Below are 22,829 nucleotides of genomic sequence, written 5' to 3'. Positions count from 1 at the left end.
TAGTTTGATACACATACGATTAAATATATAACGACACTATAACCGGTTGAATTGTCGGACATTTCGTTGTTTTTAAAAACTCTGTCACGGGCCGCACCATTTCCCTCTCATCCCTTCATAGCCCAACTACACAGCCCACTAGTCCCACCTAGTCACTCCCTTCGTTCGTGGTCGTCGGATCACGATCGGACGGACGAGGTCCATTCCACCATAGACCAAACCCTATATAAGAACCACCCCGTGGACATAGCTCTCTCACTTCAATAGGGCTTCCCCCTAGCCAAACTTGCCGCTAGCCCCTTAGAAAACCCCACCTGCTAGCTTCACCTCCTCTCTCCCGTGAAATCCTAGCTCAGGGTCAAAAGTGGACCATTGGATCCCCATCCAATAGCCCAGAATCACCAAAGTCCCCACCTACCACACAAGTCCGCGGTCAAACCGGACACGTTCAGGCGACCACAGCCTCCCACACAGCCTCTCCCTCTTGTTGTTCCCCACCTCGCTTTCCCCTCGTAGCTAACAGAAGCAAGCCCCCATCAGACCCATCCTTGTGGTGATGTTTAGATCGAGAAGGAGGATGGATCTCCAGTCATCGTTGACCTCATGCTCCTCCCGCAAGCTACCTCGACGCTGCAACCCTCCTCCTTGCTCCTCTCGAGCGCAACCACCCCGGTCAGCCAGGGCCTTGGCTGACCTCCTCTTCCCAGCGCTCTGCTCTCTTCTTCCCCGTCTCCTTCCATATCTATTTTCTCACCTCGTCTCTCTCTCTCTCTGTCGAACAGGTGCCCGCATGGATTTTGCCCCAAGGAGTTCCTCCCGAGCTGAAGCGGGAGAGCCCAAGGACGGTGCCAACTGCCTGGCCGGCTCCCAGTCGGTGACCACCGGGTCGATCCCGCGCCCCGCTTCCCTTCTCCCATCCCCGTCGATTCCGTCTCTGTCTCTCTCACCCCAACTCTCTTTTTCTTTCTCTTAAGGAGCTGCCCATGGAGCCACGGTCGCGCCCCGCGAGCTCCATCTCGCCGGATCGAGCCCAACAACCACCAGGAATGGAGCAGGTGCTCCCGGTTCTGCCCATCCCTTCCGGCGCCCCGCCGGAGCCTGATGCCCCGACCTGCATCCCCAACCTGCATCCCTGACCTGGTAAAAGTGTTGCGTTTTCAGTTTTTGTTATATTCGCGAGCAGGTACGATACATCTAGCGCAACTCCTCTGTTTTAACACTAGTCCTTTGATTGATGAACAATTAGGTTTGGGATCGAATCATACCAGCCCCTATATTGTTTTCGCTAGGCTGGGCTTTGTTTCTGTTGTTTGCGTTGGATCGGTTGTTCTTTTATGATAACTCTCCCAATTGTTCACACAATGCTTTGTTATCTGAGAGGCAGCGCTGCTCAGATCCAACCATGGGGTCTTGGGTTCGATCCCAGCTCACCCCATTATTTTGGTTCTTTCGTTTTTTTCTTCCTACTCTAGTGATGTTACAATCAGATCTGATGTAATTCCACGTACCCCATATTCATCCACCGGCATATGGGAACCCAGTAACCGGGATCATACCATCATTCTTTGGCATGACACACTCACACTCACAATTCGTTGGCATCGGTATCTCATCGAGTTATCACAACCGAAACGTTGCCCTAGCATCGTTTCCGTTTTGCTTCCATTGTTCCCTTTCCTTCGCCATGGCGCCACATGCTTCATATCCTTCTTGCCAGTGTTTCCATAAAATTGCATGCATGTTGCATTCATGGCAAAATATCTTGTGTTGCACGTATCTGTTAACCATAGCTCTGATCAAATGAGCTATATGTATAAACCGACTAGAATGATGTGTAGAATCACATGCTTCACATTTTTCCATGCTTAAACAACATTTAGTATTTCCGTGTATATAAACGGGAGTGAACTAAATACTTCAAATGTGGAGTTTCGTGAATATCCAACTCGTTGCATACCGAGCTTCATTTAATCAGTAGTAATAAATTATGGTGCTTTTTCGGGCATGCATAACTAAACCGATCATGCATCATATGTGTTGTGCATCATATCATGCATTTGTTGTGGTGTTATTGTGTGTTGATTGTTGTTTCGGACTATTTCTTCTCGATAGAGTTCCAAACCTCTTAGGAGTGAGAGGATCCGTTCGACTACATTGGTTCGTCTGCTTCACGAATTCGTTCTCATTTCAAACGGGATCACATGCAAGATAACCATTTCCCTAGATACCATTACTATCAACCATGCTAGTTGTCTCATTTCTTTTGCTATGTCGCGTTGCCTACCACTAAAATGTCATCCTCTAAACATTAGCATGAAAACTTTTAACCTTTCTAAAACGTAGTAAACCATTGTTTGGCTATGTTACCGATTGCTCAACCATTGGATAGAGTTGCTAGTTGCAGGTGCAGTTGCTTCCATGTGACCACATGGGTTTCTTGTTATATCATCATATTTTTGCTAAATAATTTAATGCACCTATATACTTGGTAAAAGGTGGAAGGCTCGGACTTTCTAGCCTGATGTTTTGTTCCATCTTTGCCGCCCTAGTTTCGTCTACCGGTCTTATATTCCATAATTGAGCGCTCCTAACACGGTCTAGTTTGTTATGGGGACCCCTTGATAATTCGTTTTAGATTAAGACTGATCTGGCAAGGCCCAAATTTGGTACTACATTTGCCTAGTAACCTAATAAAACTGCATAGGGACTTTTCGGATCCCGTGGATAAATAAACAACAACTCGGGCCAGTGCTCCTCACGAGTGTTGGTTCAAAACAGAGTTACTTGCGAGGCCACCCGGGGCAACTCGGAGGATGTGCTCATTCGGTCATGTCCTGAGAATGAGATACACGGCTCCTATCGGGTTTGGCCACACGTCGGGCGGCCTTGTTGGATTAGTTCTACCTTCTACAAAATATCTTGTGAATAGAGATTCCGGCGATGCTTTGGGATATCTCAGAGTTGAGGTCTTCCACTAAGGAATATGAGGAGATCACGAGTTTCGTGATCGAGGCTTTCTATGTGGCTTGTCGTAATTTGTGATGGACTAGTTGGAGCACCCCCATAGGGTTAAATCTTTGGGAAAGTCGTGCCCGCGGTTATGTGGCAACTTGGAAACTTTGTTTAACATTCGGTTCTAGATAACTTGAAGTAAACTTAATTAAAAGATGCCAAGTGTGTGCCTAAACGTGACTGTCTCTTTCATGAGTTCCTTCTCCGACTGAGGACACAGTGGGGTTATGTCTGACATAAGTAGGTGTTCACGATCATTCATTTGACCATCAGTAGGTCACGTCCGCTATGCGTAGATCACTCCTCTTTATTTTTGTACTCGTAAGTTAGCCACCTCAAATAAATGCTTAGTCGCTTGCTGCAATCTCACCACTTAACCATGCCTCACCCCATTAAGCTTTGCTAGTCTTGATACCTTTGGAAATGAGATTGCTGAGTCCCTGTGGCTCATGGATTACTACAATACTAGTTGCAGGTATAGGTAAAGTGACATTAAGATGTGAGCATGATGATTACGCTATTAGAGTTTCTTCTTCATCATCATCGATCTAGGTGGGGTTCTAGGCCGACAGCTTGGGATAGCAAGGATGGACGTCGTTCTTTTGTTGTTTTTTTTCGTCTGTAGTCGAAACCTGCTCTTCTACATGATGACTGAATATTGTTGTAATGATGTCAACTTGATTTAGCTTGTGGCGAGTGTAAGCCAATTCTATATACTCATCTCTTCAGTACATGTCCTTGTAATGATATCCATCCTTGCAAAACGATGAGATGTGCTTCTATCCCTGTCAAGGACCTCGCGCCAAAATAAGAATAGTATGGCATCTTGGGTGTTAAAATCCGCCTGAAGGCTGAGGCTAGGAGCTCTTGAGCCTTGTGCTTGGGTGTCTAACACCTCAATAAATCGCCGCCCATGACACTCTCATGTAATAATGAGTTTGGGTTTGTACATGCTTCGGAGCCTCCAGAAGTGGAAGCCCACAACGGGCCTCGTCGTGGCCTCGGGAGGGGGCTCCCGCCCACGCCGAAGTGGAAGTCCCCATGCTCTGTGCTGGCGGAATTACTGTCAAACTGCGACAATGCCCATGCCAAGGTGGAAGCCCCATGCATCACGCTGGGGAGGATCGTTGGAGCCCCATTCTACCTCACACGATTGGATGTTAGGACATGGTGCCTGTGCTCGGGTTCATCCCTGTAGCACCGAGAAATCCAAGCGATCAAGCTCTATCTGGCGGTCTCTCACCCATGCACGTCACCTCCTTAGGTCCTTGGTGTCTAGTTCCAGTACGACACCCAAGCACAAGCAGGCGGGCGTAAGGAGCTCTAACCAATTCGCCCGTATGAGAGACGCTTGCACGTCAAGGGGTGTGCCCGAGCACCGTGACTTAGGACCTTCATTGGTCGTGTAGCCTCTTGCCTGCTGGTAATCCAGTGGCAATTGAGATACCCGCAGGGTTGGGCCCTGCCGACACAAAGTTCAAGGCCTTCATCACGGAGTGGGAGTTTCTTGCGCATCAAGGGGGGTGCCTGAGCATCACGACTCAGGACCTTCACTGGCTCTGTAGCCTCTCACCTCCTGGTAATCCAGTGGTCGCTGAGATATGTGCAGGGTTGGCCCCTGCTGATGCAGATCGTAAAGGCTCCAAATGGTTAATACTAGGATCCTCAAGGAAGTCGCTTGCGCATCAAGGGGGGTTGCCTGAGCATCGCGACTCAGGACCTTCGTTGGCCCTATAGCTTCTCACCTCCTGGTAATTTAGTGGCGGTCGAGATACATGTAGGGTTTGGCCGTGCCGACGTAGAGCGCCAAGGCTTCCAGAGGAGAATGTTTGGGCCCTCTAGGGAGTCACTTGCACATCAATGAGGGGTTCCTTAGCATCCCGACTAACGACCTTCACTGGCCCTATAGCCTCTCACCTCCTGGTAATCTAGTGGCAGTTGAGATACCCGCAAGGCCGGGCCCTACCGACATAGACCGCCGAGGCTCCCGAAGGGGAATGTAGAGGTCATCAAGCGATTCGCTTGTGCGTCAAGGCGGGCACCTGAGCATCACGACTCAGGGCCTTCACTCGCCATGTAGCCTTTCACCTCCTGGTAATATAGTAGGTGCTAAGATACGCACAGGGTTGGGCCCTGCCGACGTAGAGCACAAACACAAGCAAGAGAAAAACCTAGTGTAGAGATAGACATTACGAAACACGAGCAGTTATAATAGAATTCAAATTGTTCCGTACAATAAAGGATGATGACTGACGCCTCCTCGAGGCAAGGATAATCTTTCTCGGGGCAAGGTAGGGGCTCCTCACCGGATTCCTCGTCATCATTGCACGAGAACTTCTCGAGAAACACACGCACGTGGCCCTCCATGGAGGTCACCAGTCACCGCGGGGCTCCTCAGGACAGAGGGCCCATCACCACTTCGAACTCGAAGTGGGGATCGCCAAGGAGGAGGTGGGTGAAGACGCGGGTCGCGGCCACACAGAAAAGATCGCGAGACTCCTCCTCCAAGCTGATGTCCACCTACTTGGCCGTCCTCTCGACCTCCATCACGAGCTCAGAAGAAAACTCGGCGTAGCCGGCGTCTTCGGAAACGAGGGAAACCTCGAGCCCCGACCTGCAAACGGAGCTCAGAGCTTGGTGGACCTAGTGGTCCATAGAAGAAAGCGTGGCATGGTCCGGTGCTGCCTTCGTGTTGGCAGCGGCCCGGGCCTCGTCTTCCCATGCACCCAGCTCGGCATTGGCCTCGGAGGCTTGCTTCACATGGGTGTCCCGAGCCTTAGCAACCTCGCGTTGAAGTGCCTCTAACCACCCGCACTCCGCGACCTCCTCGGCTACCACCCTTGCTAACTCAAACTCACGGTCGGTGAGCTTTGACTCGTGGGCCTTGGTGGTCACCTAAAGAGCCTTCAAGCTGACCTCTACCTCTTCACAGCGCCAGGCAAGAGCTTCCTTCTCTGCATGGGCGCTCAAGCAGGCAGCCTTTCTCTCGGCGACCTCCCGCCGACCCTCCATGGAAACAACCTTGACCTCGCCTCTGACTTCCTTGGTGGAGAAATTGAGTTGGCTCCACTGTGTGGCCAACCTCTCGCACTTCGCGTCCTGACGCGCCTCGGCATCTCGGAAGTCCGCCTCGAGCTGGGGGAGCAGGCTAAAGGCGTCGGTTAGGGACCTGCACTAGAGCAAGACGTCCGGGCTCCTCAGGGCGAAGGCCTCCTTAGTTTCATCGCCCCGACGCTACCCGGTGCCGCCACCAGAGCGGCCTCGACGCCCTGTGCATGGGGTGCTGGGGCTATGGGTGCTTCCCCGCTCAAGACGCCAGCAGTGCACTCACGAGAACCATCCCCCTCCTCCGAGGCCCCGCCGGAGACCGCAACCACGACAGTTGGTGACGGGGCCTGGACCGTCGCGGCCTTGGCCGGCAGCGTCAGTGGCAGGGCCACTGCGGCCCCGATGATCTTGTCTCCTAGCTGCATGGTGGAGACGTCCGAAGATGCAATGGCATTTGTGTGCCGGACCGCGGCGCCGGACTTGCGCGGGCTACCTACACACCCACCGATACCCCTACCGAGGGACGAAGGTGCCCTCAAGACCTGCATCACAGTTGCCCAAGAAATGACCATCTTCTTCTTCTCCTCACCGCCACCAGGGAGCCTTCTCCTTAAGCAGACTAGTCGCGGATGAATAGCATGAGTACGGGGTAAGGTACTTACTTGTCCCCGAAGGCCCACTTTCTCTTCTTCTCCGCGTTGGGTTGTGTTCTTTGCCGAGGGAGGCGCAACCGTTGTGGAGCCCAGCCCCGCTCCGTCACCTGAGGACACGGGCTCGGGGGCATTTCTTGGCGCTTCTCGTCCATAGCAGCATCGTCCCCAAGACTGTGTAAGGATGGATGAAGGCTGGGCAGTGGAATCCGGCCGACGTCTTCTTCCCCTTCCATTACCTCCGATTCCTGGTCGTTGTTGTCCCAGTCCGAGGACGCGACCATGATGGGGAGTCTTTGTGCGGCCCGACGAGCCCCCACTTGTTGAAGGGGCATTTCTGAGACCATTTCGTCCATATCATCGCAGGCCTACAACGGCGGCGTGGCCTATGGGAGGTCCTCACGATAGGGAGCGAGCAGAGCCCCCAAGGCTCAGTCCAGCTCGTCATGTGTCATGCCACTAACGTGCACACACATCGGGTCGTCGCTAGAGGTGAACTCCCACAAGGGATGCGAGTGCACTTGAAGTGGCGCGATGCGATGCCCCAAGAACTCCTTGATGAACATCGCCCTCGTTAGGCGGGCCTTCGCGAGGGAGGCGATTCGCTCTCCGATTGGTCTCGCCGTCGGGTCGGTGAGCTTCTTGTGGCTCCACTTGGGGGTCCTCTCAGGTGGACTCAAGGGGTCACGAGGAGCGAGCTCTCCCACCACACGTCCATGAAGACCGAGTGGTTCCGGTAGCCCTCGACCTTCTTCCCGGCCTTTAGGCTGCTTCAAGTGCCCATAACGTCAATGAAGGAGACGCATGCGGAGCGCTAGCCCTGGGCAGTGAACCTCAAGCTGAAGAAGTGAGGAAAGAGCGCCACCAAGGGACTCACACCCACGAAGGCCTCGCGGTAAAACGTGAAGACGAACAGGATAAGGACGGAGTTTGGCTGAAGGTGTAGAGCTTGGATCTCGTAATGGGAAAGGATAGCATAGAAGAAGTCGGAAAACAAAGGGCCCAGCCCGTCGTATATGTTGTGGTGGAAGAAGGGGTACGCATACTTCACCAAGCTGCTTGGCGCTGTTGAGCCTATCCAGATGGTAGTAGCTCCCCACTCATTCGTGTCGCTCACCATGAGCGGAAGCACCACACCTAGTTCCTCCACCTTCGAGATGCGAGCAGGCAAGAGAGCAGGCTCGGCAGCGGCGGTGCTCACGGAAGACACCATGGCCTTCCCTTTCTTGCTGGTGGGCGCCATATGCCGTCCGGAGCCGCAATGGGGGCGAGAAGGTGACTTGCTCGGAGTCTGGATCCGGGGCGTTCTTGCATAGAGGAAGAAGATACAGAAAGGTGGGAATGACGTGAAGGTTAGTAATGATGACTACATCCTGTGTGCCTGCCTTATGTTAGCCGGGGTGGGTTCTAGAGCACTGTGATGAGGCAGGGTGCCCCGCATCCCGTCACGGCCTGGCCAAAAGGAAGGAGAGCCCATAATGTCTCACCCCAGACTGCTGGGCCATAAACACCGTGGACTCTCGTGCTATTGCTGGGGCTATGGGACCGGGGTCCCGAGGTCATCCTGCCCGCGGCCAAGGGCCCGATGCGTGCTGTGGGCCCTGAGGCGCCCCCGTTAAGAATCGAGGGTTCGGCCCTCATGAGGGACCCTCCTCGCGAGGGCCGATCGTGGGGTTCCCCTGGGATGCTCCCCCCGAGGCTTGTGGGCAAAAGGCGCCTCCAGAAGCATCCCTCCGAGGGGTGCACCAACCGAGGGAAGCTAGTCGAGGTCACGTGGTTCAACCACCTTACGTGGATGACCTGAGCCATGTTGCTCGGTACCAAGGTCGGTGCGAGCGAGCACAGACAGAGAGGCTTTCCCCATTGGTGCTAAGGGAACCAAGCCAGTTGCGGGTTCCCAAAGAAACCTCCAAAGGTTTCCCGATTGGTGAAAGAGGAATAAGGCTAGGGTATCGGCAGGACGGAGCACATCCCTGAGCCCACCAGTGCGTCACGAAGAAGGGCTTTTGCAGGCAAAGACCACCTTTGTCAGTGCGGGTCGTAGTCCTGTGCCCTTTCAAAATGTACGTTGTGGCTGCCCTTCCCACTAATTGTGTTTTCCAGGAAGAGTACCAAGGCTAGTATAAAAGAGAGTTCCGGCCTCCGCAGAAGGGGACCCGAGGCTCAGTGTGTGACCTACGACAATAAACTGCCTTTGTACTCATCTTCCACCTCAAGCACCCTATCAAAGAAGGAGTAGGGTTTTACACCACAAGGTGGTCCGAACCTTGGTAAAGTATTGTGTTCACTTCCCTTAGCATGTGGCACCGCAGAGTCATCGTGAAGTTGAGAGGTAGAACAGGGTTGGTCAGCGAGTGCACCCTAGAGTTTGAACCTTTTCATGGATCTGTGGAGCCCTGAGTCCGACAACCATGGGTATCCACGTTCAAAACATACATAAAGTGATCTCAAATCAAATATTCAAACCGACATAACAAAATCTCAGAGGGAAGATTCAGTTCAGCACATGAAGATAGCAAGGGACAAACATCATATGATCTAACTATATTAACAAAGCCCATGATACATCAAGAATGTGACATATCAATAAAATGAGAGAGAGAGATTAAACACATAGCTACTAGCACATACCCTCAGCCCCGTGGGTGAACTACTCCCTCCTCACCATGGCCTCCACTGGGATAATGAAGATGGCGATCGATGATGATTTCCTCCTTCGACGGGGTACCAGAAAGGGTCCAGATGGGATTTCTTTAATATGGAGAGTTGTGGAGGCGAAGAAAATTCTTTAGGTTAAATTTTCGGGATTTCCAAATTTATAGGATTTTTCAAGGTTGGGATCACGTCAGCCGGAGCCAAACGGGCCCCACAAGCTAACAAGGTGTGCCTAGGGATGGGGGCGAGCCCTGTTGGTGTGTGGCACACAGTTGACCCCCTGTGATGGTTCTTCACTCAGGTATTTCTCAAATTGTCCAGAAAATTCTTCAAAAAGTATCGTGCGATTCTGAGAACTTTTATTTTGTGCATAAAACAACACCACGATAATTCTGCTGAAAACAACATCAACCTGGGTTAGTTCTAATTAAATCATATAAAATTCATCAAACTTATATAAAAGTATTGTAACATAGGTAAATATGGCATGAATAATTCATAAATTATCGATACGTAGGAGATGTATCAATAACCCCAAGCTTAATTCCCACTCGTCCTTGAGTAGGTAAATCATGAAAGAAGTAATTTAGTAAGTGTGAATGCTTGCATAGTGAATAAGTTTGATCAATGATAATTTCAGTTACTTTTCTCGTAAAACTTATCATGAAGGAGTAGCAATCAATTCACATGTCATGGTTCGAATAATGCATTCTCTTGAAACTTGACAACCTATGTTTTTTAGTCATCAAACAATTTGAATGCATATTATTTTCAACGAAGTCTAAGTAAGATCTCCACGTACTCAATTATCATATAGTCTTCTACAAATTGCTAATACTCAAAGCATATTTTTAGAATAAACAGCTTCCATCAAACAAATATAAAGATAGGGGCTCAGTGTTCGCCTCCGAACATACTTATCCTGAACATAATTGTCGATAATAATGAATTATGATCCAATATATTTGACTTGATACATGTGTTTTGAACATTCCCCACCGCGTGGTGCTTGCCAACTAATAGGTTGAGGTTGGAATACGAAGTTGACTCAACATGAAAAATAAATAACATGACAGTAAATAACATAATAGTAAATAGATTCTCCCTTCGCGAAGGGAAGCAAGGATTTGCAGAGGTGCTAGAGCTCATTGCTTAAAACACGAATTAATATATTTTGGGTGGTGTGCCATTCCAATCAATATTACAACAAGGGATTTGAGTATCTTACATGCTAATTACATTATGGGTGGTTCCCAAACAAAATTGAAATTTTACTCCCCCTCAACCATCCAAACACATTACATGGCTAGCCATATATACATGTGCCCTCCAAACAATCAACTTTCTAGGGGGAGTTCTTGTTTATTTATTTAGTTGTATTAGGCAGGACTAGGCATCCTTTTTACGATCCTATTTCATGCAATGACAAGTGAATAGGTACGCATCAAGAGAATAACCCACTTAGCATGGAACATATTGACCGCCCTGGTTGCTCGATTAGCGGTACTTGCACTCAAAACTGATGGTTATTTGAAGTTTTTACATGTGGGACATGCAAATTTACTTGGAATGGCAGTGAAATACTCCCTCCATCCAAAAATAAGTGTCTTAAGCGTAATACAACTTTGTACTAAAGCTAGTATAAAGTTGAGACTATTATTCTGGCACAATGGGAGTACCATATATAAGTAGGCATGGTGGACTCTCATGGAAGAAACTTGGCTCAAGCATTTGGATGCACAAGTAGTATCTCCACTTAGTACAAAGTTTTGGCTAGCAAAAGGTTCTAAACAAGCACCACATGTTGGAGGATCCGTAACAATATAAATTCTATGCAAATATAACCAAACATAACAATTACGTTGTCTTCCTTGTTCAAGTTCAGCAATTTGGTTATGGTTGAAATAATTAATGGGTATTCAGAATCATAAATGGTGTCCAAGATACTATATTTGTATGCCAAAGTTCTCTTTCTTATACTAGTAATTCATGAATTGCTTGTGTGCCAATATTATGATTGTCAAACTGAAAGCACAACTTCTCCCTAAGGTGGTTTTGGTATTAAAAACAACATATGTATCATTGAACTAATGATTCTATCTAGTATATTTCAGAAAATTTCAAAGATGCATTTGCTAAGGATTGTGAGGAGAACCCCTGGATGCAAGAAACATCTATTTGTAACTAGCTTGAAGACTCTACATTTTATATTTTCTGAGAAATCAAATTTGAGTCCGTAGGAAAGCCAATACTATTAAAATGGGATGAGGTGACTATGATGATCTGGTTGCTCAAGTGCTTAGAGATAGCCACAAAAAATACTCATGAAATTCTCCCACAAATATTGTGTCAAAAACCACATAGTCCAATATTCGATGCCACCAAATTTCCATTGGCCCTACCAAGTTTTCCACGAGACAAAACCTATGCCAAAACCCTAGCACCTTGGTGCCACCAACATTCCATTCAGCACCACCAAAATCACTGACCAACCCTACCAATTCGAGATTTCTATATCGGTCTTGCCGAAAAGACAAAAGTTGCCACATTTTGTACTATCTAGTGCGACCGAGTTTCACTTCGCTTTCTCCGAGTTGGGAAATAATGTAGTAACGGTTGGATTTTTGGAGATGCCTAATATACCCATCCACCACCTCTCGTTCGCAGAGGCAACACTCAGAACACACATACACTTGTCATATTCTTTTTCCTAAGAGGGGGGCACCTATTAATGTGTTGAGATCAAGATATTCCAATCCCACCATTTGAATCTTGATTTATAGCCTACCCAAGTTGCTTTCCACCCAATCAGTCTCTACTACCTAAGCCAAATCTATGAGAGAGTGATTGAGTGTTGATGAGACTATCTTTGGAAGCGCATGAGAAAGGAGTTCATCGTACTACCGCATCTATTACCTTTTTGAGGGTGGTGCCACCTATATTGGTTAGGTGTCGCCTGGGAGGCTCTTACTTCGTGTTGTGGAGTTGGACCAAGAAGTTTGTAAAGGCAAGGAGATCGCCTACTTCATCACGATCTACCCTGAGTGAGGCTAGTCCTTTGTGGACGTAAGCCATGATAGAATAGACAAGGTTACTTCTCCATGGACCCTTCGTGGGTTAAGCCCTCCGTGGACTCTCGTGGCTGTTACCATCCATGGGTTTAAGTCTCCATCAACATGGACGTAGGATAGCACCACCTATCTGAACCATGTCAAAAATCGTCGTGTCAATCTTTGTGTTTGATCTTCCTATCCCTATACCCTCAATTTACATGTGCATGTCTTTACTTTTTGATGTTATACTCTTAGACATGCTTGTTACGGTGTGATTGACTTACAACAATTGATAAAACTTGCCCACAACTAAAATTGGGAAAAGGCTTAGTTTGCATTTGGTCAAGTAGTCTAATCACCCCCCTTTAGACATACTTTGGATCCTACAAGTGGTATCACAGCTTTGGTCTCCATTGTATGGGTTCACAACCTAGGAGATTATGGTGTCTAGTGAGGGAAATTACGACCGCACATGTCCGTACTTTGATGGTATAAACTTTCCTAGTGGGAAGCATAAGATGAAACTACATATTCTTGGTCATAACCCCGCTGTTTGGGCTTTTGTTCGTGTCGGTTTGCAAGGTGAATTCTTTGGTGATGGAAGGGAACTAAATCGTGAAGCGATAGTGGAATAATTGTCTATGCCCCGAAGTGTTCAACAAGATTAGTCGTCTTGAGAATGCTAAGGAAATTTGGGACACTTAGGTTGATATGCATGAAGGTACCGAAACCGCCAAAGAAACTAAGTTGGATGTGCTACAAAGTCAGCTTCACAAGTTCAAGACAAAGGATGGTGAATGAGTCACTGAGATGTACTATAGGAGTGCTCTCATCACTAATGAAATTACCGGCTTAGGAAACAAAGAGATGACCGACAAACTCATCATCAAGAAGATACTTAGACCCTTGGATGGAAAGTACAACACCGTCTGCAGATTAATCCAAATGATGGAAAATTACAAAGATCTCAAGCAGCAGAAGTCATTGGAATGATTTTTGCTCATGAAATGTCAATCAAGGACAAACAAGACCTTCACTATAAGTCAAGAAGTGATTACAAGGCTTCTAGTGATACTCCGGCTCCTTCAAATGAAAATATTGTCACCAATAAAGAGATAAGCCTCATGATCAAGAAATTCAACAAGTTCTATAAGACTAGAGGGAAATAGACAGGATCCAAATCAAGATATGAAGAGAAGCGTTCATCTAGTCATGACCGAAACTGCTACAGTTGTGCAAGTCCACGACACTACTTTAATGAGTGCTCGCACCCCCCCCCCACAAAACAAGAGAAGAGTCACCTAGAAGATGAATCTTAAGAAATGAGTAACCTCTAAGAGAAAGAAGGAGTAGATAAAATTGTTATGAATGAAGACCCTCCGAGAAAAGCAAGAAACAGTAGAGGAAGTACAAGTACACCAATATACACTCGATAAGAAGACATTAAGCTCATGTTGGTGAATGGGTATTCGGCTTCGAGTCTGACAACCAATCAGTGAGAAGCTACCACTCCAAATATCACAATAGTCAAGATGAAGGTGTTTCCGGTCTTGCACTCGTATCATCCAACTACTATGGAATATTTGATTCACCAAATGAAGGGATTGGAAAATGCTTGATGTCTAAAGGCACCAAGGTATCACACCCTCAGTCCTTTGACTTTAATAGTGATGAGGATGACCTACTTGGAGATGATGACATGTTCTTTGATAAAACTAGTGATAGCAATGAAAATGAATTTGATGATGATGATAAAAGGAGATTGAGCGTCTAACTAAAGAATTAGAAATTCTAAGTTAGCCTATGAATCTACTCTAGAAGATCACAGGGAACTTGCAAGAAGTCATGAGAAGCTACACTTTGAAAAGTTAAATTTAGAGCATGAGCATGAGTTTCCAAATGCAATCAATAATGATCTTCCAAAGAAGAGTTATTATTATCTACCCAAACGATTACTCTTGTCTACTTTTGTTCCACAAGTTAAATATAAGAAAACTAGTAACGAAGGCAAGAAAGTTTCTTCATCTAGTAACAACCACACCAATGCTATGTCCAATGATGTTGTTGCTAGTAGTTCTCTTGATTCCACTAATGATTCTCTTGGACCAGTTACACGTGATAACGAGAATGATTTATTCAAAGGAATTATGGAGAGAGATGTCATCAAGAGTCTTGCCGGAAGTAAACAATTCAAGGAGATTACAGCAAGCGAGGAGGACATCGGAAGAAACAATGCATTGGCTACTTAATACAAATGGAGTTGAATGGGAAGAAGGTCAATACCCCAACCCGAAGTTTGTTCCCCAAAAGGAGAAGTATGATCCTACTCTCCCCAAGGTAACAAATGCTCAAGACGACCTTTCACCACAAGAACACAAGATCTAGGGCAAGGACAAGCTTCAAGAGGAGATTGACTCATTCGAAGAAGAATCCCAAGCTATGGTCAATTGAATTCCCAAGGCCACACTAGCTCTACTTCATCAAGCACTACCTTAACTCCGAGAATCCCCATCAAGTTGATGTGGGTCCCTTAGAAGAAGAACTAGAGAAGTTCTCGAGGGGTGACTCCACCAATGAAATTCACTCTTATTCATTTTGGCAAGAACTAGTTGCAATCAACTCCAAACACATGCATTAGTTCAACGAGTCACACATTGTCTCAATGGTAAGAAAGGGACAAGGTAATTAATGTATCAATGGACTTCATCTCATGTGAACTTCACTCCATGTCCATAGATATCCTTGTACTTGTTCCTTGTGTGGGACTAACCCATGTAGGCGAGAAGAGTAAGAAACAACAAGGATTTCTGCCAACTAAAGATGATCTTCATCAACAATGAGCATCCACCACTACTACACCTACATGAAGTCTTCTATGAAAAAACTTAAGGTTAGTCTATCCCTCTTAGGGGCGATGTCACTTCAAGGAGGAGCTTTACTCTAAGACTTGAGTTAAAGCATCTCTTATGGTGTGAACACATTGAAAGATTTATGTCAAAGTGGCAACCCCACTTTCGCTTAAACAATGAGTATGACCTATGATCAAGTATTCTTCCTTGGATCCTAAGTCAATATACTCATATAGAGATGACTTTGTCATAGCCAAAGTGCTTGGTAGATACTAGAGTGGTTGTGCATGTTTGTCATGCTTTATTTGACATCTTAATGTGTGAGCATGTTGGTATGCATATTTTTGGTCATTCAAGGATATCCAATTGTTGTTATTTGACTTTCTATTTTCTTTGGCCAATTGGATATACAAGAATTCCTAAGTACACCTCTCTAGATATCTATGCTTTCTCGTATCAAATTCTATTCATGGTTCATCACAAAATTTGTGCAACCACTTGTCAGTAACCCTGTGCGAGGAGCGCTCGGAGATCCGTCTTGACACAGAGATAACTTCCAAAACCTCCCATGTGCAACTCGGTTACCATCTCCACAAACTTGGTCTGACCGCAGCACTAGAGTTGATCTAGTTTTTGAACCTTGGTAGAACCAATTTTGAAATCTCAGCCTCATAGAATTTCCCTGCCCTAGGCAGTTAGCAATCTCCGTGGCACCGAAATTTTCTAATTGGTGTCACTGAAAGATACAGGGTATATAACCTTTGTGGAAACAAGATTGAAAATTAATTTCACTCTTCACCCATCCATACCCCTGTGTTGCCGCTGCTCTTGTGTAACACCCTGTGTTTAACTCTCCCGACTAATTAACCTTTCTCAAAAATTAGGACCAATTAAAAATTTTATGAGTGCTTGTGATGCTTGAAGTGATTGTTGTTTGTTTGCTTGCTTGTTTGTATGCGTGTGTTTGATTCTCAATTTTCCTTCGACTCTCCACACTCACCTCCTTGTCCCAAAACCTTTCCTAATGATCATGCCATGTGTATAGGACCACAAACTATTTTACTAAATATTATTTTCACCAAAAATATTTTATTTAATTTAAGCTTTCAAAACCCCCTGAGTTGGGATTTGTACTACAAGTCCTCAAATTAGGGGAGTTATTTTATACCAAATATTTAATTTAAATGACATTATCAAAATGGCTTCCAAAAACCTCAATATTACTATTTAAAAAGTTATTTTACTATTTTATTTAAATACCATTCTCTGAGGCCATAAATGGTCCCTTATGAAGGAAAGTTACTTTTATTGCTTTCAAAATATTTGATAAAAATTAGGGAAACTAAGTGGACATATATATTCCATATATATGAGTTTCGATACATGGTCATGTTCAAAATATAGGGCAAAACCCTTCCTGCTTACTTCAATCTTTTGAAATATTTCAATAAGAAATATTCTCAATAAATTCCTGTAAAATTCGAGCATGTCACATATGATATATGTAATGATCTTGCCAAGTTTCATCTCAATCCAAGTTGATTTGATTCACTTAGTTATTCTAAAATCCTATCTGTCCAAATCCAAATTTGAGCAACTCTACATTGCCAAGTGTATCCAATTGTGCTCAGATTTGGTGGACAGGTTGTGATACTCAAATAACGAATCCACACCAAGTGGTGCATCAAGGAGAATAGAAGAACTTGTCCTAGACCCCTCAATACGTTCTCTCTTATTTCTAACTTTGGGAAATTTTACATTATAAAGTTTCTGCAATTGATCCCAAACTGCTTGGGCATTCTTTAATGTTCAAATAATGCCCCCACACCAATTTTTGGATTTGTGGGAATTGATTTGCATGGTTTCTTATACAGAAAGCCATTTATGCCCATTTCATTGGGTTTTCACGTCTACAATGGAAACTTTCTCCACGGAATCCCAAAATTGGTTTCCGCGCTTACTTTCATCTACAATGTGATCCTGTTAAGTTTCATATCAATTGGAATCTATATGGTATCCCTAGCATCCGTCAAACACCTTGTGTGCATTACCAAAAGTTGCTGCTTTGGATCCTTCCACTATTTCCCTTGAGCTTAAATTTTTACCACAGCCTTCCATAGTCCCCTTTTACATCCAGTTACCTTTCCATGGCCATTGGTCAATTATTGGGGTCTGACTCCATCTATATACCCCTCATTTTCACCTTGGCAGCACTGGTTTACCCATCTTGCTATACTTCTGCTTAGGCCAAAGCCCCCATATTCTTCCAGGGAATCTCTAGCATGCTAATGCATCATTTCAAACCAAGATATGGCATGCTCATGTAGGAAAATTGAGCAACACATCTGAAACTTGATTTTTGGAAGCATTGTAGCCTTCGACTACAACTACCAGCTAAACTCATCCCCCTGAGGTCAAACCTTCCAGAACTGTAGTCCTTCCATGCCTAAGACTACTAGACATGGTTTCACCCAATTATCTCTCTAGTAAGTGCCCTCATTGCTAGCCTTAAGTTTGCTGCTGCAAACTAAATTGCAGTCAAATCAAATTCAAACCAGATCAACAAAAGACCAAACTCCTCACTCACACTCCAGCAAGCATGCCCCACACCCCAGACACATTTGACTTGTCATAAGGGCCCTGTAGACACAGGTGGCCGTGGTGACCACCTCCGTGTCATGCAGAAATGGTGCTCTGCACCTTGGCCTCTTGCTGCAGCTCGGGTCCAGCGAGGGCAATGTGTCCCAGAGCACCACAAGGCCTCCCTTGACCGTCAAACGTCGCTCCCCAACGCTGGCTAGCATCCAGACGCCCCAGGGACGCGTTCTCTCCCATGCCAGAGCGCATGCGCCACGGAGCCGAGCTCCTCCTCGTCACCCTCCTCCTTTTCACCGTGCACGGGAGTCTTTGCTGTCTCCTACCTCCTTCACCCTCTCCCTCGAAACCCCAAAGCTCCCCACTGTCCCTCTCCTGCCCTTAATCCGTCCCCATGGCCAAAGCCTTCCGCCGGCCCTATCTTGAATCCGAGCCTCTCGGGTGTCCCCTCTCCTTCTCCGATCACGGTGACGTGCCCCTGATGCCCCTGCAGCCTCCCCACCCTCCCTCTTCTCCTCGGGTGGCCAGCAGGTTGGGCACCGCAGCTGCCATCGCTGCGGCTAACGACACGCTCAGAACGCTCCCCTCCGGTAGGGGTGGAGCGCCCAGGCAGGTGCGGCTCGAGCACTTGAGTACTTCGGTGGCCGAAGCATTTCGAAATGCAGCCGTTGGCGTTGGGGAGGCACTCAAGAGCGCTCGGCTGCAATGCCCCTGTCTCGCCTGGCTCGAGCGGGATGTAGGAGACAGCCTGACGATCGGTTCCCGCGCATCAAGGAGCCAAGACCGGGCACCCTCTCCTTAAGTGGAGGCGGGCTTTGCCCCGGCGCCTCCGCTTCTGTGGTAACGCCTTTCGTGTATTAAAAATATCGACGTGGCCCTCCTGCGCGGCAGGCCAAGCGGCTGGGCCATCCCAGTTCCTCCCCAACGCCCTTAGCGCGATTTAATTCTCTGGTATAGCCCCTCTTTTTATTTTTCTCTTTTCGTCAGAAGCTTGTAAATCGATCAAAAATTCATTGTGGCTCCAAATCTTGTGATTCAAGTTTCTGCAGGTTTCTAAAATCATGGCCTATCCAGATCTGTGCTTTGCACATTTTTCCAAGAATATTTTCTGTAGTGTTTTATTCAAATTCAAAATATGGATATTTAAAATCCCACCTTGTAAAATTTCTAGAAATCCCAAATAAACTCCAAATGGAGTGATTCCAATTTCCACAGACATATTAAACCGTTCCCTAATTTCCTAGCCTAGGTGAACATTTTTCTCTGCCTTGTTTTTGTTGCATTTAATAAATAGTGCCTATTCCTATTTATTCCATATTGAAAAATCCCTAGAATACTAATACCAACTCCAAATCCAGTGAAACAACTTCCTAAATGGTTCTAAAATCATGCTCTGTTAAATGAGTGGCTCCACTCATTTTTAGCAGAATGATTTAAATAGGTTTCTTAAAGGATCGCCTCTTCCTCCTTTCATCCATTCAAAATCCATGATGGTCCAAATCTCCTAGAGGAAGCTTCAGGCATTTTTCTTATGACCAGAGATGTCCAAGAAAAATAAAACTCCTATTTATATAGAACTTCTCTTTCCGCTTGTTGTGTGCCTTATTGTGATTGTTTCCGACGATAGTTGACGAAGTAGATGGAGTACTCGGAGTTGGACCGGAAGACCTCGAAGACCCTGAGGACTTATGTGAGCCAAGGCAAGTAGCCCTTTGACCATGTGTGAGAAAATGTTTTATGCATGACATATTGATTACTTTATTCTGATGCATATAGTTAAGATTAATCGGTACACCCCGGCATGGTGTTTCGATAGGTCCTCCAGAGCACTTGCATTGAGCATGACCCTACCATCTATGAGGGTCACGCCGATAAATGTTGACAAGTAGATAGTAGCGCTACGCATAGGATGAGCATATGCATGATGACGGTAAAACAAAGGTGGTATCAAAGGTTTTACGAGAACCCCGTCGGGTGCCACTTATGCCCGAGGGTGATGTGCTGAGATGGATGACCACTTGAGAAAGAAGTGGTGTACCGGAAAGGTTTTGTGTGAGAGGTTTCGGAAATGGGATTAGATTTATGATGTGTCGACTGTCCCAACCTTACATGTGCAACCACGATACCCCTTTATAGGACGGGGCTTGTTGATTACTTTCGTCGGTGCTAGCAAAGAGCCCGCATTACTAGTGGCGGGAGTGATATGGTCACTCTCATGACGAGGTCATACCAGGTAGGTCGACTATGCCGTTTTTACGTATTCCAGGCACACCGTTGGTCTCCGTATTGATGATACGGTCCAGAGTTGGTGCCCGTAAGACGTACATCATGTGGGTTGGGTACCAATCGGGTGGACTCTTTCTCTAGTGCCGTGAGGGGAAAGGCAATGATCGGGCACTTACCTCGGGTATGTTATATACCGCGAGTCGTGGATGACACGGATGTTTCCCAGATCTCGTGGGTACAACGTACAACCTCTGCAGAATGTAAAACTATTCGAATTGCCATGTCCATGGTCAAGGATAGTTGGGTAATCCTGCTTAAACAACGTCCAATCGTTTCCGCGTAAACCAAGTGTGTGTGTGTGTGTGTGTGTGTATTAAGGTGTTATATGAGTAAGAGGATATGAACAGTGTGGAGACTTGGCATATAGGGTGAACCTATGGTGTTGAGCCCTCCATAGATACATTTATATCTGTGACGTGTATTCATGATTACTATCTAGCTTATGATGCATATCCATACATGTAGTTCATGTTCATTTTCTAATTAAAACTTGCTTTCTGCAAAGGATCCTTCTTATGCTAGTTCATGTTCCTTTATTACCTTATTCCACATCATGCGCTGTTTGTGACTACATTCAATGTACTCATTGGCTTGCCACTGGTTATTTTATTAACCAGGTATGAGAGAACAAGTATGGTGAAGAGTAATTTGGTGACGTTCCTGCGAGCTAGGACGCTTCCTAGTCGGAATGCGCGTAGGTTAAGGACGATGGCTTGGGTTCACGCTTTCGACCAATATTTCCGCTATTGGTCCAGGTTGCTGTATTGGCCTCCAAGGCCCTATATATGTAAGACTTGACTACAATGGTCATTTCTTGTATCAAACAATATGTGTCGATGTAAGACTCTTGTTATTCAGTTTATGTGTGTTCGGTGAGCATTGATCTCTTGTATCACTAAGCACGCTCATTCGGCGATCTCGACTCATAAGTCGGGGTCCCCACATCGTCTCCAGCGCGCCCTTGCCGCCGGATTCCTTGGTCATCGTCAATCTACTCCACAACTATTTTTGTAGTTGGACTTCACCAAGTTAGGGTAAAGTTTTGACCCCTCTTGCACTCATTGATTTTAATTCTTGGGCATGAGTTTTTTTCCATTATGTGTCCACAGATTGCAATTCCTCCAACCAAAATAAAATCCCTTAGTGTAGACAAACGATATTTTTTAGGGTTAGGTCTCCGCTTTGTGCATCTCGGAGTCATCGGGTGTACCACGATCCGTGTCACCGATTCCTGAATTAGGGCTTCTGATAACTGTCTCGGTGGAATCGAGTTTCACTTTTCGGTGCTAACGAAAAGTGTGGCCAAGTTTCTGTTAATGAGATGGTCAGTCTCGGAAGCTCCAAATTTCTGTCTATGTGGAACCGAAACTCATATAGCTGATACTTAATACTAAATTTTTTAGTTCAAAATTTTGAATATTTTTGTGGTTTGTGATACCCATCTATTCCCACTCTTCTATAACTATTCATAGGGTCTGCTTTTCAACTTGTGAGAATGTCAGGGTCTGAAGATAGTTAGAATTCTTAGAGAGAGCAGAGCATGGAAGTGGTCTTGGGCACTAGTCGTGAGAATATTGATACCGATCGAGGCACTCCTAGCTCTCATGATATGCCCAAGGTAGCTACCAGGTACAGGAAGAAGCTGAACTCAGATTAAGGAGCTGATGATTCCATTCCTCAGGAAACAACTTCTCACAAGCAGAAGAAGAAGGTCACATTCACGAAAACTATAAGAAAGGAGTTTGCATATCCAGATTTTGTGAGAGCTCCTGAGACAACTAGATGTGCTAAGTGTCTAGTGGATGCTAAAACCTCCAAGCTAGCGAAGAAGCTAGGACATAACAGAGCCGGAAAGAGGATCGTGCATGTTTTTGGAAGGCCAACCTCAATGTATGAAGATCCAGCAGAAGCTGGAGAGAAGAAGAGGAAGAGTTACCTGCTAATCCACCTCCCTCCAAGCCTACAACTAAGGCTAAGTCTACTGCGCCCAAGTCTAAAACGCATGTATCTCCTAAACCCAAGAGGACTACATTAGATATTCCTGAACCACAGAAGAACAAGGGCTGTGCATCCAGAGATGTTGCTGCAGAAGAAGAAGAAGATCTTGCTGTTTTGAGGAAACTGAGACCTCACTTGCGAGAGTACAAGAATGAACACCGTCTGGTAGAGAATATGAAAGAAAGGAGGGACCAAGGGCTCAGACCATGGAGAGTAGCAGATCCCTATGTTGTTAGGAGGAGGATAGTTGTCGATGCTTGCCTCCACTCCAAGGAGCAATAGGATTTTTATGAAACTGTGATATTAGAGAAGAGTCCAACTGTGAGCGACATGAGATATGTAGACTAGGACTACATCAAGGAACATGATGACTACTTGCCTCATGTGATAGACAACTTCAGGGCCATTGACATAGAATAATTTGTTGGCAGAGAGATGACTATGTGGAACGACGAGATGATCATGCAATTCTACTCCACGGCACATTTCAAGAGTGACTGTAGGATTGTATGGATGACTGAAGGAAACATGTATAAATTGACAGTGGAGGAGTGGGCAACCACCAGAGGTGCTCCAAAGGCATTAGAGCATGACTTTGATGTTTATACTAAGCCTGAGATGAATCAAAATTCTATGGACGACATGTATAACCCAGTGCCCCAAAAGTACCCAAGGACCCACAA

At 46.1% G+C, this 22,829-nt stretch overlaps 1 long non-coding RNA gene across 1 annotated transcript; it reads left to right on the top strand.

The window, feature by feature from the left end:
• Positions 1-485: 485 nt before the first annotated feature.
• On the top strand, positions 486-19,562 carry LOC123426210. The gene is made up of 3 exons (XR_006622103.1): positions 486-672; positions 783-1,140; positions 19,490-19,562. It is a non-coding gene; the product is annotated as an uncharacterized LOC123426210 (long non-coding RNA).
• The last annotated feature ends 3,267 nt before the right edge of the window (positions 19,563-22,829 follow it).

Source organism: Hordeum vulgare, chromosome 2H, assembly GCF_904849725.1.
Source record: "Hordeum vulgare subsp. vulgare chromosome 2H, MorexV3_pseudomolecules_assembly, whole genome shotgun sequence".
Taxonomy (NCBI): Eukaryota; Viridiplantae; Streptophyta; class Magnoliopsida; order Poales; family Poaceae; genus Hordeum; species Hordeum vulgare.
This window is presented reverse-complemented; position numbering and strand designations above follow the sequence as displayed.